General features: G+C 40.1%; 1 long non-coding RNA gene across 3 annotated transcripts in view; it reads right to left on the bottom strand.

Annotated features, from left to right (window-relative positions):
• Positions 1-4,796, bottom strand: part of LOC307212051 — a 49,902-nt gene extending 45,106 nt beyond the window's left edge. Inside the window, exons 1-2 of one of the 3 annotated variants that reach the window (XR_013836770.1) lie at positions 4,693-4,796; positions 2,460-2,529 (exon numbers count right to left, since the gene is read on the bottom strand). This is a non-coding gene — a long non-coding RNA (uncharacterized lncRNA). Of the gene's footprint in view, positions 1-2,459; positions 2,533-3,573; positions 3,813-4,692 lie in introns of those variants that run through there. The other 2 variants (XR_013836771.1, XR_013836772.1) reach the window with 2 other exon arrangements.
• Between the last annotated feature and the right edge of the window lie 7,880 nt (positions 4,797-12,676).

Consider the following 12,676-nt stretch of genomic DNA (forward strand, 5'->3'; position numbering starts at 1 on the left):
TCACAGCTGCGGGGATGTTGAACAGATAGACAGATCCCTGTTGTGACTTCCCAGGTCAATAGGAAAGGGATCTTTTGAAGCTGGCATGTAAAAAACAACAACAATAATTCTTAGGTGGGGCACAACACCAAACCACAAAGACATCACAGTTATCTTGCTCACGATGAAAATGCCTTATTTACTTATGGAAAAGCAAATATATCTATTTTCTTTTTTCAAATATTCAAGACCATGCCAGCATGCCATGACTTATGATAAGTGCATATGTTTTTCATGGATCAAGGCCTAATAATCTATCCAGGGCCTTCAAATTAGGGACTGGAAATATAGTGTACATTGCAAAGTTTTTGTACATATTCTTAGCAAAGACTTTAAATAAATAAATAAATACACACTGATTTGCAGAAATTTGTTTAAGCATAAAAAACCTTTTTTTAAAAAAGGGGTGGGGGGGGAGTATCTTGAATATTTATTTTGCTGGCCACAATATGCATCTTAAAACTACCCTTCCAAGTAAATTGCTAATCAGGCTATTAAGGGAAAGAAGCATATCTTGAAATATTAAAATTGTGTCTGGCAATGACACATTTTTTGCTATTAAAACATGTATAATGACTCTTAGATTGAGCTTGCTAGATATGTTTAATACATAACTTAAATTGCTAATCCTCAGAATAGGAGCAGAAGAAATTCAGAACTGCAGAGGGCAGGAGAAAAAATGCAGCACAGCAGAATTTGTAAGAACATTTTCCAATTTTATTTACCTGGAAAGTGCATTTTAATTTTGCATGCTACACTTCATACACTTTCTTCAGATTTGTGGTCCACCTCTTTAATGAGAGTATTTTCAACACACACACACAAATATATACATATATGCAAAGCAGTGATAATTTAGCATTTTAAAAGTTTTTCCCAGCCATTCAGTTATATACCCCAAACCAAATATCCACTGCAAATACACCCTCCTAGTGACTGCATGCACTGAATTAATTGTATACTTAGAAGAAATCAGAAATGGGCACTTCTTTTCTATGCACACTTACTTGGAAGTAAGTGTCATAGACAAAGTGGTTTTTCCTTCTAGGACTGGTCTGTAAGTCTGATATATTTTCCCAAGGGAACAATTTTTTAAAAATTGTTTCAGACTGAATTCCATCAATTGTAAAAAAGAAACCTTATCGTTTTTGAGCAAATAAAATTAATGTTTTTATGTTAACAACATTGACGGGGGGGAAATGGGTGTTACTTTTAAAAACCCAGCCTAAAGTTTGTTAGGAAATAACAATTTATTAAGAATTATGATATTGTTAAAAAGTCTAATACAATTATGTAAGAGTAATTGAAATGGCTACTTTTAGGCATTTCTAAAACACTACCTTGGTTGTGATCCTAAATTCAGTTGAAATTAATGGAATTTTACTTCCAGGTACATATTTTTTAAGAATGGGATGTTTGTCGAAAATTATCCATTTTAGCTACACCAGCACATATTTCTAAAATTATATGGGGTGAGATACTCTGAATCTGTAAATATTGTGTTGTCCATGGGCATATGTCTACCCATTCAATGTCATATTTTTTTTACATCTGCTTGAATAGAAATATTAAAATATAGGTAGCGTCACAGGGCTGAGCTTATACTTGGAATTACATCTAAGCAGTAATAGCCTATATTTATATATCAGCTAGGTGAATAACTGATAGCAACATCTTCAACATTCTGATACATTTGGAAATATATTTTTCCTCATTTTCTGGGTAAATTAATACTGGATAAAAAGCACACACCTCAAGGTAAACAATATTCTCTTTCTTGAATAAATATATATTTGTGTAATAAGAGTTCCTTTATTGCAAATTCTCTCTCATCAGATTATGCTTTTTTTACAAGTTGCAAATACAGTGTACTGTATTGTGATACTTCCACTTGTAGTGTTCTTTACTGCAAACTTGTGATTAGTATTTGGTGTGTTACATTTTGGTGGTCTTAGTCATTTATTTGACTGCAGTTGTTAGTAAAAGGTGCATCTCCATGTTGTTTGTTTTTTTAATGAAACAAAATACAAACACAAACCTTTGACAATAACTGATATTTAATGCTTCTGAGCACTGCTGTAAATTTTAAAATAGAACAGATCGGTTAAATAGTTAAAGCATGAAAGAAAGTGCTAGCAATATGGACAGATATGAAATGTTAATAACTCAATAAAGAGACTCACACCATTCTACGGGCATGTTTTCAAATACACCAAATTATCATTTGGAGAGCTCACCTTTTGCTAAAAGGAGTGGAAAGCTGCATAAAACATGGGGCATCTGAAATATCTCTGAATGCAAATGCTAAATTGGTTTTAAACGGATGTATGTTTTAACTCGGCTGCACCATTTCAAATAATTCTTTATGTAGCAAAACAGAATCCATTATTCACACATGAAAAAGAGAGTGTTAAGCCTACCTTTTAAAAAATTGACTGGTAGGGTTACAAGTCGCTGCCGCAGTTCTCTTTTGCAAAGACATCAGCTTCTCTGCTTGTTTGTTGCCAAAAAAGGGGGGGGAAGGATGGGGAGGGGGAAAGAGAATAATTATTTTGTGTCTGAGCAAAAAGAAGAAGAAAAACCACTCTTTGATAACAGCAGATTCTCCTGTGCATTAGCAAGGCTGTTGTTCCCCACTTCCTGAAGATTATCCACCTTTTTTTCCTAAGGCATCTTGCTCAAGAGAAATAAATGGGGAGAAAACCCAGGACAGATCAACTTGCAACCCCAAGTCAATGGAACACTTTTGACTGATGTCTGCTGAGCAGAATTAGACCCCCAATCCAAGATAAATATTTCAATATTCTGCCCAAGACAGAATGAGAGACAATGAAGCACTTATCCAAAACAGACCTGGCTTCGAAACAGAGGCAGAATGCCTGAATCAGGAAGCCTTGCTATAGAAAGGTCTGCCTTTTAAAAGCTCCTCACACACGCTAAAAATTGAATGAGAGAACGGGCAGATAGATATGTGGACATTAGTGTTCCAAGCAGGCTATGCCACTGTCTCAAGACAGCCGTTTCTTTCTATCAAGGGTGATGCAGCATCACAATATGGGTGCAATTGCAGAAAAGTAGCCCATCAGCTTTAAACTGCACTCTCTTCTCAGGTACAAAACTGAACAATAGTTTAAAAATTGACCTCTGCAAAACAATTGTGTGCAAAAGGTCATTTATCTAAACCACTGCTTCGCAAAATGATGAAATTAGATACTCTCTCAGTTCTGCATCCATGAGCTCCCTCTCTCTCTCTATCCAGAAATGAAACATGTAGCACAATCAATTCTCTGCATGTTTACAAAAAAAAGCAAGTTCCGCTGTATCCGTGGGGTTTACTTTGTGTTAAGTGTTTTTGGGATTACAGCCTAAAGCTCTCAAAATGCAATGATAATGACTTACTTGTCTTATTTGAAAATGAGCATTAAAATTAACTTTACAGCCTAATTGCACATTAAATATCACACTGACATCATCACATGCAAGTGATCTATAGCCTCAGAATCAAACACAACTCTGTGTTTCAATGAGACTTACTTTTAAAAAGCATGCTTTGAGACTTTGCTGTCAGTTCCTTCCATTTGGATGAGTTTAGGCACAGATTTTACTTTTATCTCCTGGGTATGGATCATATAGGCAGCATGAACATTACAGCAGCATTGCAGCTACAGAGCGTGATCACTTTCCTTTCTGAAATTAATTTTTAAAGAAAATTTCACTTGCTATGAGCCTTGTGGAGAAGAATAGGACCATTTAGCAACCTTCCTCTTAACAAGCTGCAGTCTTCTGAGGTAAAACAAAACAAAACAAAGCCCCACATGGAATAAATGTTAATAATCTGGGTTCATTTGCAGCAAGAACCATGGATTTTCAAAACAACTTTTAATGAGAGATAAGAGAGCAAAGGAAGTGTCACCGTCAAAATCTGTGATAAAACCATGTGGGGGGAAATGATAGATACCGACAGACAGACAGACAAATAGACTGAAAGACATATAGACACAAATAGGCAGATAGATAACCCATCTGTGCAAATGGGTCTGTTTCCTAATTGTCTTCAACAACACTATTAATTATTTAAGCAACTATGTGATGATGCTTTTACAGAGTTTTTACACGCTGATTAAATAATAGGCAGGTCTCTTCCCACAAGGTGCTTACAATCTAAATTAGGCTATGGGAAAGGCAACAGAGGTGGAAAGGAATAATGGGTGGATGGGTGGATGTGTTCCTGAACAAATGCAGATGTGTTGCATTTGGAAACAAGGACAAACTTGCTTTATTCCTCAACGAGAATGTGAAAGTGGATGGCATGTAGACCACTATCTGCCAAGGTACAAGTGCCTATCTATATCTGTATCTTCTGTTTTAAATGCCTACTTATTTGGCTCATGTGTTTATTCTGTTGCTTGTTTTGTAAACCTCTTTGAGGCCCTTTATAGTGAAAAGGGGCCTATAGAAAAAAAGAGGGAGCTAAATAAATATATATAAACATAGAAATATAGAAATAAAGCCTTTCCCTATATCTCTCTCTACACATGGATTCAGAAAAAGGTATCTTCCCATGTCAAGCAAGCAATATGCAAATAGGTCGGGGCCATCTTGACCCGCAGCTTACACCTGTACCAACAACAACGTTGGCGCAATTTCTCTTACCTTAATGAACTTACATCTTTAATTTCACAGCTTGGCCCCTTTTGCGCTTGGCCTGCTAAACAAAGACGCCGAACTGTTTCCAGTCCGTAGGCGCCACCCTCCCCTCCAAACAGCTGTGGAAACTTTAAACCATGACAAGGATTTTTGCCCCTTGTGAAACTGTCAAAAGCAATAAATATTTTTCTTTTCCCCCCCATCATTAGACACTCTTAAGAATGCCTCCTCCATTGTCCACTGTAATTCCCAGCGCTCACTGGGCAGAAGCTTTATTGTCTAAAACGAATCTTGAAGTGTGAACAATACCGGTGGGGGGGGGGGTTTGATGGTAGAAGGACCTGCACTTTTTTTTCTCTCTCCCTCTCCCTCTCTCTCAATCTCTCTCTCTTTTTTTCTGTAGAGGGTGTAACCGTTAGGAATGTGGTGCTTCTCCATAGACAGCTTTGCCAAAAGAGCACTTGTGTTTTTTAACACTGGTCTTTCAGAAAGACGCTCAAGTTAAAGCATTGTGCCCCACTGTAAATAGATGCACTCACTAGAATAGGCCTTCTTCACTCCTAATTAGGGAAGTAACTCTAGAAAGACAGAATGTCACTTGCAAGACTGGAGTCTTTGTTGGGTTTGTGTGCGTCCCCACTATGTGAGGTAATTGGAGTTGTACCTTTTAGAAAGCTGCTAATTTCGCATAGGAAGTGCTAACAAGACCTTTGTGTAGCCTGTTTTCCTTCTTCCTTTTTAAGGAAGTTACAGACCTTGAGTACTGGGGGGGATTGGCTGGGCCGAGGCCCGGCGAAGGAAGCCGCAGTAATGAACCACTTCAGCTTGCAGTTAGGAAAAGGAGGCCTAATTTTCAGGCCTGAGAATACTGGGCTTGACAAAAGGTTCTGTTTAAGCTTATTATACGGGACATTCTTACGGCCTATACAGCTTCCCTTTGCAATGACCCTCTCAAAATAAGTGCATCAAGTTTGTGCAAATAGAAACATGCAACTTTCCAGGTTTATGGTATAGTTTTCTTTACAAAGCCATTTGTAATATAATGCAAGCTGCAATTAGCATGGACCGGAGCAACAAGATCCAGCCAGGAAAGTTCCTTTAACAAAAGGCAGAGAACTGGAGGAATTAAGTAACAGTTAAATATTAGCTGGCCTGTCAAACCATATGCCACTATATATAACAAAATTAAATCATTTCACATCTTCAGATTAGGCAGAAGTTCACGATTTATTAATTCTGCCAATTTTAAATTATTCAAGCAGGGCGGGGAGCACCTGGTTTTAAAACAAACAAACACTCCACCTTGCTTTCGGCTTTTATAGCTGTCGATGTCATCAAAATGCCGACTGGAACTACATGTGAAACATCCAGATGCAATAAAATGAATTACTACTTGCAGGGATGAAAAATAGTTTCACCAAAGATTTTTTCCCCTCCCCATGCTTGAAATATAGAAGTTATAAAAAGAACCAAGTGCAAAGAATGAAAAAGTGACCTTTTCAGATCAGGGGCTAAAATGAAAAGTCTTCTGGTAAGAAAAGGGAGGGAAATTCCATTGCTCATAATAGCTTTTAATGCTTTTTTTCCTACACACTGTCTATCTGATAATAATGGCAAGGTTAGGGTAAACAATGAAGACTATGTTTGCACATATTCCACTTTTGGCATTCTCCATATAAATTTTCTGAAACACTTAAGAGAATATATACATAAACCTGTGACCTTCAAATGAGCTTTTTGATATTGTCGACACTTTGGATTATGAAAAAAAAAAGAGGTCACAAAATTGAGCCATTTTTGCATCGTAATGAATTCCATTCTGTTGGGTAAACAAAGCTAAATTTTAAAACAGGGGCCTGACATCTGTCTGGCTCAATATGCTTTCCTATTCTTCAGAGAGGGGAGGGAAGGTGAAATGTAAGTTCTTCATGCAGGTTGTAAATGATTATATATACATAAAAAATAACCATCCAGCAAACACACAAGGAGGACATTTGGTCCAATTCAGTATTTTCCAGACAAAGGCAAGAAGAAAATGTTCCATTTTATGGCTTTATTTTTCAAAAATAAAATAAAACAGCTTACAAACAACGGTCCTGCAGTACAATAGAGGGGCCAATGCTACCATTATGGCGCTAACTCTTATTGACAAGAGCTATGAGGGCCTCCAAAAGTTACTCCTATTTCCGCCGTGCCTTTGTCCGTCTGTTGTCCTCTCTCAAAGGCTCAGTTTGGTATTGTTGCAAAAAAGAGGGGGGGGGGAAACCCAACCACCACAAAAAACCCCTCTGCACCCACATTTATTTCCACCATCCCACCCCCCACCCCTCCCTTCTAATTCATACTCCGCATTGTGTAGTTTTGCCATTCAGGAATTGATTGGACAACAGCAAATGAGAATGGCCAAGTGATTAGTCTCCCGGCAGGGGCCAGGATTGTGGGTATAAACCTGGGGCTATGGCTTCAGTTCTATGTGGCATTCAGCTCGGCTTCCTCCTCCCTGTCCCTCTCTGGTTCCTGATCGCTCATGCATCCTTTGCTGCAGGTAGCACATTCCTTCATACCAGGAAACTGAATCCTTATAATTAGCCGGCACAGTAGTGTCCACTCCCTACTTGAAAGTCGAAGGGCTGGTGGCCCTGGAAGCAATCTCACTTTGGTATTTATGAGAGCGAGGCGGGTGGGGTAGCGCCGAATCCTCCCCAGCCTGCTTCTTAATACATTTTTTTAAGAAGAGAGATTGATTTGAGAGCAGTTGCAAGGGGGGAACGGACCCAAAAATCTTTTCATACAGTCCTCTCGGAAGTTACCACGGCGTGGATTGCTGAGGTTATATTCAGCCAAGTCCTGCTTTAGAGTAGACTTGCTGAAAAAAATGAACCATGTGCACTAATATCAATAGGTCTACTCCAGGCTCGACTAGCATTGAATACCAGCCCTTGGTGTTGCGATCGAATTTAGCTGGGAACCCCTAAAACAGCCCAGTAAGGACAAAGTGTGCTTAGTGACTGTGGAATGCTGACTGGCTGCAGAGAGAAGAAGAAAAGGACCGTCTCTTTCCTTATGAATCTACCTGCACCCTGAGATCATCTTCTGAGGCCCTTCTTCATGTGCCTCCTCCACGAGAGGTCCAAAGGGTGGCAACACATGCATGGGCCTTCTCTTCAGTGGCTCCTCATCTGTGGAATGCTCTCCCCAGGGAGGTTCGCCTGGCGCCTTCATTATACACCTTTAGGCACCAAGCAAAAATGTTCCTCTTTAACCAGGCCTTGGGCTGATTGACATCCAATGCCCTTTTAAAATGTGTTGGGGGAGGGGGTTGTTTTTGTTTTGATTATGTATTTTGTGTTTTTATATTCTGATTTTATGTTGTAACAGCCCTGAGACCTGTGGGTATAGGGTTGTATACAAATTTTAATAATAATAATAATAATAATAATAATAATAATAATACCAGAGAATGAATGATGTGTTTAAACAGTAAGCAACCCACACTGCGACACTGTGCTGCTGATCCAACATGTATTACATTTATTATATATTTTTTGCCCTGCCATTCCTCCAAGGAACTCTGGCACTGGTGTAATGGTTCTTTTTCTCTCCCTTACAATCTTCACAACAGCCGTCTGAGGTAGGCAAGGCTGAAAAACAACAACGACTAGACCAAAGTCGTCCAGTGAACTTCATGCCTTGAGTGGTGAGTTTGAGACAAACCTCCCTGATCCTACTCTGGGGCTCTAACCACTATACTGCGTTGTGTTTTATTTTTTAGTCATGCCGGCATATGATTCATTGTTTGAAACTGGCTTTACTAAAAATACTTGTTCACCCATTACACTCAACGTAAGTACAAGTCATCTCCACACATGTGGAAGTGTATAGTGTGAAAAAGTGTACTCCGTCTGATTTATATAGCTCAACTGGTTTGTACACTAACTGATTGCTCATTGAATCTAACGTGATGATCACCCTACAGTTACTTTATATAGAAATGCTCATCCATCACTCACTCATGGGTGGGATATCAAAACAATTAGTATCCTTCTTGATAAACTAGAGCTCTGATGTTTTCAGGGTCTGTGGGGTCTATCTGAGACTGCACCGAGTGGTGAATCCAGTGCTTTTTTTCCTGGGGGAACACAGGTGTATGCATACCCCTAAACATTTTAAGTTTGGCCTCATTGAGGGGCAGTATTTCAATGAGATCTACCCCTAAATATTTTTTTAGAAAAAAAGCACTGAGTGAATCACTTCACTTGCAAGAACCTTTAGGCTCATAACCGACTACCATACCCATGGTGGCTCATGGGATCTTCCTGGGCAGGAAGGAATATAAGGACTTCCTGTTTCACTTGCTTGACCTTATCAGTGTGTTTTGTACCCTTGGATATTAGTTGGTTCTGCCTCCTGTTTTATCTTACAGTTTATGACTTGCTGCACAGTTCTGACTCCTGACTTGCCCTTTGGCATAAGTAAAGATGGAGTATAAGAAAAACACATTTGCACAAAAATACATGCAATTTGTAAAAGGCAACACCAGAAGCAAACCCCAATAACAGCAGCAGAAAGCGCTGGCAGCACAACTAAAAGCGAACAACATCACCGTAGTCCATCAAAAGCCCAGAGCAGGGGAGGTATATTTTTACCTGACACCAAAAAGATGTCAGTACAGGTACCAGGTGGACCTCACCTGGGAGAGCATTCCACAAATGGGCAAGGTAGTAGCCAGGATTTTTGTTAGGGAGGCAGAACCTAAGTTAGTTAAGTATTTTTATTGATTTGGGGGGCAGTTACCCCCTGCCCCCCCCCCGGCTATGCCATTGCAAATAGGGAGCCACAACTGAAAAGGCCCTCTTCCTAGGCTCCTTTTTGCATTACAAATCAGTGCAACAAAGGAGCAGGGGGTATTTGTGGTGGCTTGCCTTTGCATACCAGCCCGGCAATGAAATCCCGTTTCAGCCATTGCAGGACAAATATCTGTTTGCACTGCAGCAACCATAACAGCACATGGGATCGGGCAGGTTTCCATTGGACTTACTGCCTCTCTTGGAAAAAGCATGAATTCCAATGCTTTCGTAGATCTGAGCAAAGGATGACTTTCCCCAACCCTTCTTATACCTCACTCTTACTTTATGTGTAATAAAGCAGAGCTCTGGAAGTTGTTAAGTGTACAGATGTCAGTCTAAGCGTTTTACATGTCACCAGCCTGAATTCATTTACATTTATTTTCCTATTGTTTTATATCTCTTTATGACAATGTACTGCATAATACAGTTTCAATCTTTAATGTACAACTAATTCTCTACCATTAATTTGTCAACATGATTACTGGATACGCCACAAGTAAAGCAGGATGATTTGAAATATGTACCAGACGTTCCCCGTTCTCTCAAGGAGGATGAAGTGACAAAGATTCAGAGAGGAAATTTGTTTTTCTGCCTTGGGACTGTCTATAATTTTTTTGAAAACTACAATTTGGTTGTGATACTGCAAATGGAAGAATTCTAAACCCCAGCCTGAAATAAAAATAAAACATCCATCTAATATATTAATTACCTAAGTTAGAGAGTCCCAACAGAAATCTGAGTTGAGAAACAGTCTCGGAGTGAAGAAGACTGACATCGTGCTTGACGGTAGCAATTCAATTCTAGGCCAAATGTTCCTTTAATATTTCACCTGCCTGCTGTAGGCCTTGCTCATACTTTGTATAAGGCAGAGCTTCTCACAGCCTTATAGGAGAATGATTCAAGATTGAGGCATCAGTCACTAATTAGGGGTTGAATTTCCATGCACAGGAGGGGGTTAAGTACAAAGACAACATTGTTTTCCAGAAGAATGAGTTTTATTCCAGCTTTACCTATGGGGAAACTGAGGTTTACCCAAGTATGTCCACAGGAGGCACCACGTCCCGTTTCACTGCTTGAGGTAAAATGAAACAAACAACCCCACCATGCTGTCACCACTGCTCCACGCTGCCAGCCTCCCTTACCTGCATGGCATGGCAGAGCTGGAATATTATGAGATCTTGTGTGGCCTGCAAGATCTCATGAGATTTCAGTGAGTGGGGTGCCTAGGACTTTTGCCGCTCAAGGCAGTTGCCTTACCATGCCTCATGGGCAGGCCAGCCCCGCATGTTCATTGCTTCATTGCAGAACCAGGTGTTAGCTTACACAGGTAAGGGAGACATCACACCACAGACCCAAGGCTTTCCAATGGACTCCATTGACACTTTCAACTGTATTGTGTGCCGAATGTGTGGTCAGGTGCAAGTGTGTGAGCTGGCCCAGAGAGGGCTACTTAAGATCTATGCCCCCCAATCAGATTGACTCTTTCTTTTGGAAATGAAAGATCTTCCTGTTCATTTTTTTTACAAGTTGAACTGCACAAGTGTGGCACTTTCTCTCTGCCTAATCTACCTCACAGGGCTCTTAATGAGGATAAATTGTGGCCTTGGGCTCCTTGGAGGCAAGGCACAATATAAATGTGATAAATGAATGAATGAATGAGTGAATATAGGGCTTAAAAAGGTCTTAACCTCCACTTTTGAATTACGTTTGGAAGCAGACCATTAGCCAGTGTAGTTGTTTCAATGCACAGTTACAGTTTTGCAGATCTCTCCTACTGGATCGGAATGGGTGTCTGCAAATTTGGCCCAGTCTGTGGACTCAGAAGAAGATACATGCCCGGACTCCATTATCTGCATTATCTGAAAATTTTCATTATCTGAAAATTGTATCCCACTATTATTTGTTATACAGTGGTACCTCGGGTTACAGATGCTTCAAGTTACAGATGTTTCAGGTTACAGACTCCGCTAACCCAGAAATAGTACCTCGGGTTAAGAACTTTGCTTCAGGATGAGAACAGAAATCGTGCAGCGGCAGTAGGAGGCCCCATTAGCTAAAGTGGTACCTCAGGTTAAGAACAGTTTCAGGTTAAGAACAGACCTCCAGAACGAATTAAGTTCTTAACCCGAGGTACCACTGTACAGGTGATCCTCACTATCCCATAGGAAATCCCAAATGGGGGGCTTCTTTTTTCCCCTTGTGGCTACACACACCACGGTAAGTGGGGCCAGTTTAGTGGTCGATCACAACCAACTCCAATCCTAGAAAATGTGAGGAGCTAGACATAGCAGGCAAAAACTGAGCTACTTCCTCCATTGAAAAGTCAAAGCCAAGCTGATTAAAAATTCAAACAGGAAGGTTTGGGGGGGGGGGAGAAATGAAGATATTCTGTGAAAAAGAAGTGTTTAGACACAGGCTGTCTGCTTCAATTCCCCTACTAAGTAAAGCCTTCTTGCCCTGAGAATGACAGTCGATTCCATAAATTAACTGGAAATCCCTCTTCTCAAGAGTCTAAGTTATCTCTCCGTTGCCTGCAGCTCTGATTTAGAATAGGAGCTCGTTTGTTTACTGTTTTAATTAATGCTCCTTTTCAGCGTGGAGCCAGGGAGGGGGAAATGAACTGACTCGATAAACAGGTGTAGCTGTTTGGCGTTATATTTGTGATCGTTCAGGGCTCGGTCCAGATTAATGAAGCTTGACTGGACATGAACCTCCCAACAGAAAAGGTAGATCAACTCCACTAGATGCCCAGTAGGTGAGGATTATTTTAACTGCTAGCCTGTGATTGGAAAGGGTTAGAGAAAGACAGCCATCAGCTGGGATTTCTCTCTCCCTCCCCCTCTCTCCCTCCCTCTCTTTTCAGAGTACATTTTCAATCTACACTACAGAGCAGTTAGGAAGACTTAAAGGATGCTTCTGACAAAGTGGGGCCTAATCCATCAAATCTTGTGCTGTATAATAAATTTGTTAGTCTTAAAGGCACCACAAGATTCTTTGTTTTCGCTGCATCAGACTCATGTGGCCAGTGCCGGATTAAACCCTGTGGAGGCAGTCGAAATCTTGGGGTCCCCCCTCACATGGAACTAAGAAAGCTTGATTGTAATTTTCTTTCAAGATCAAATCAATATTATTTTGATCCATTG

The sequence above is a fragment of the Podarcis cretensis genome (assembly GCF_951804945.1).
Source record: "Podarcis cretensis genome assembly, chromosome: 3".
NCBI classification, from domain to species: domain Eukaryota; kingdom Metazoa; phylum Chordata; class Lepidosauria; order Squamata; family Lacertidae; genus Podarcis; species Podarcis cretensis.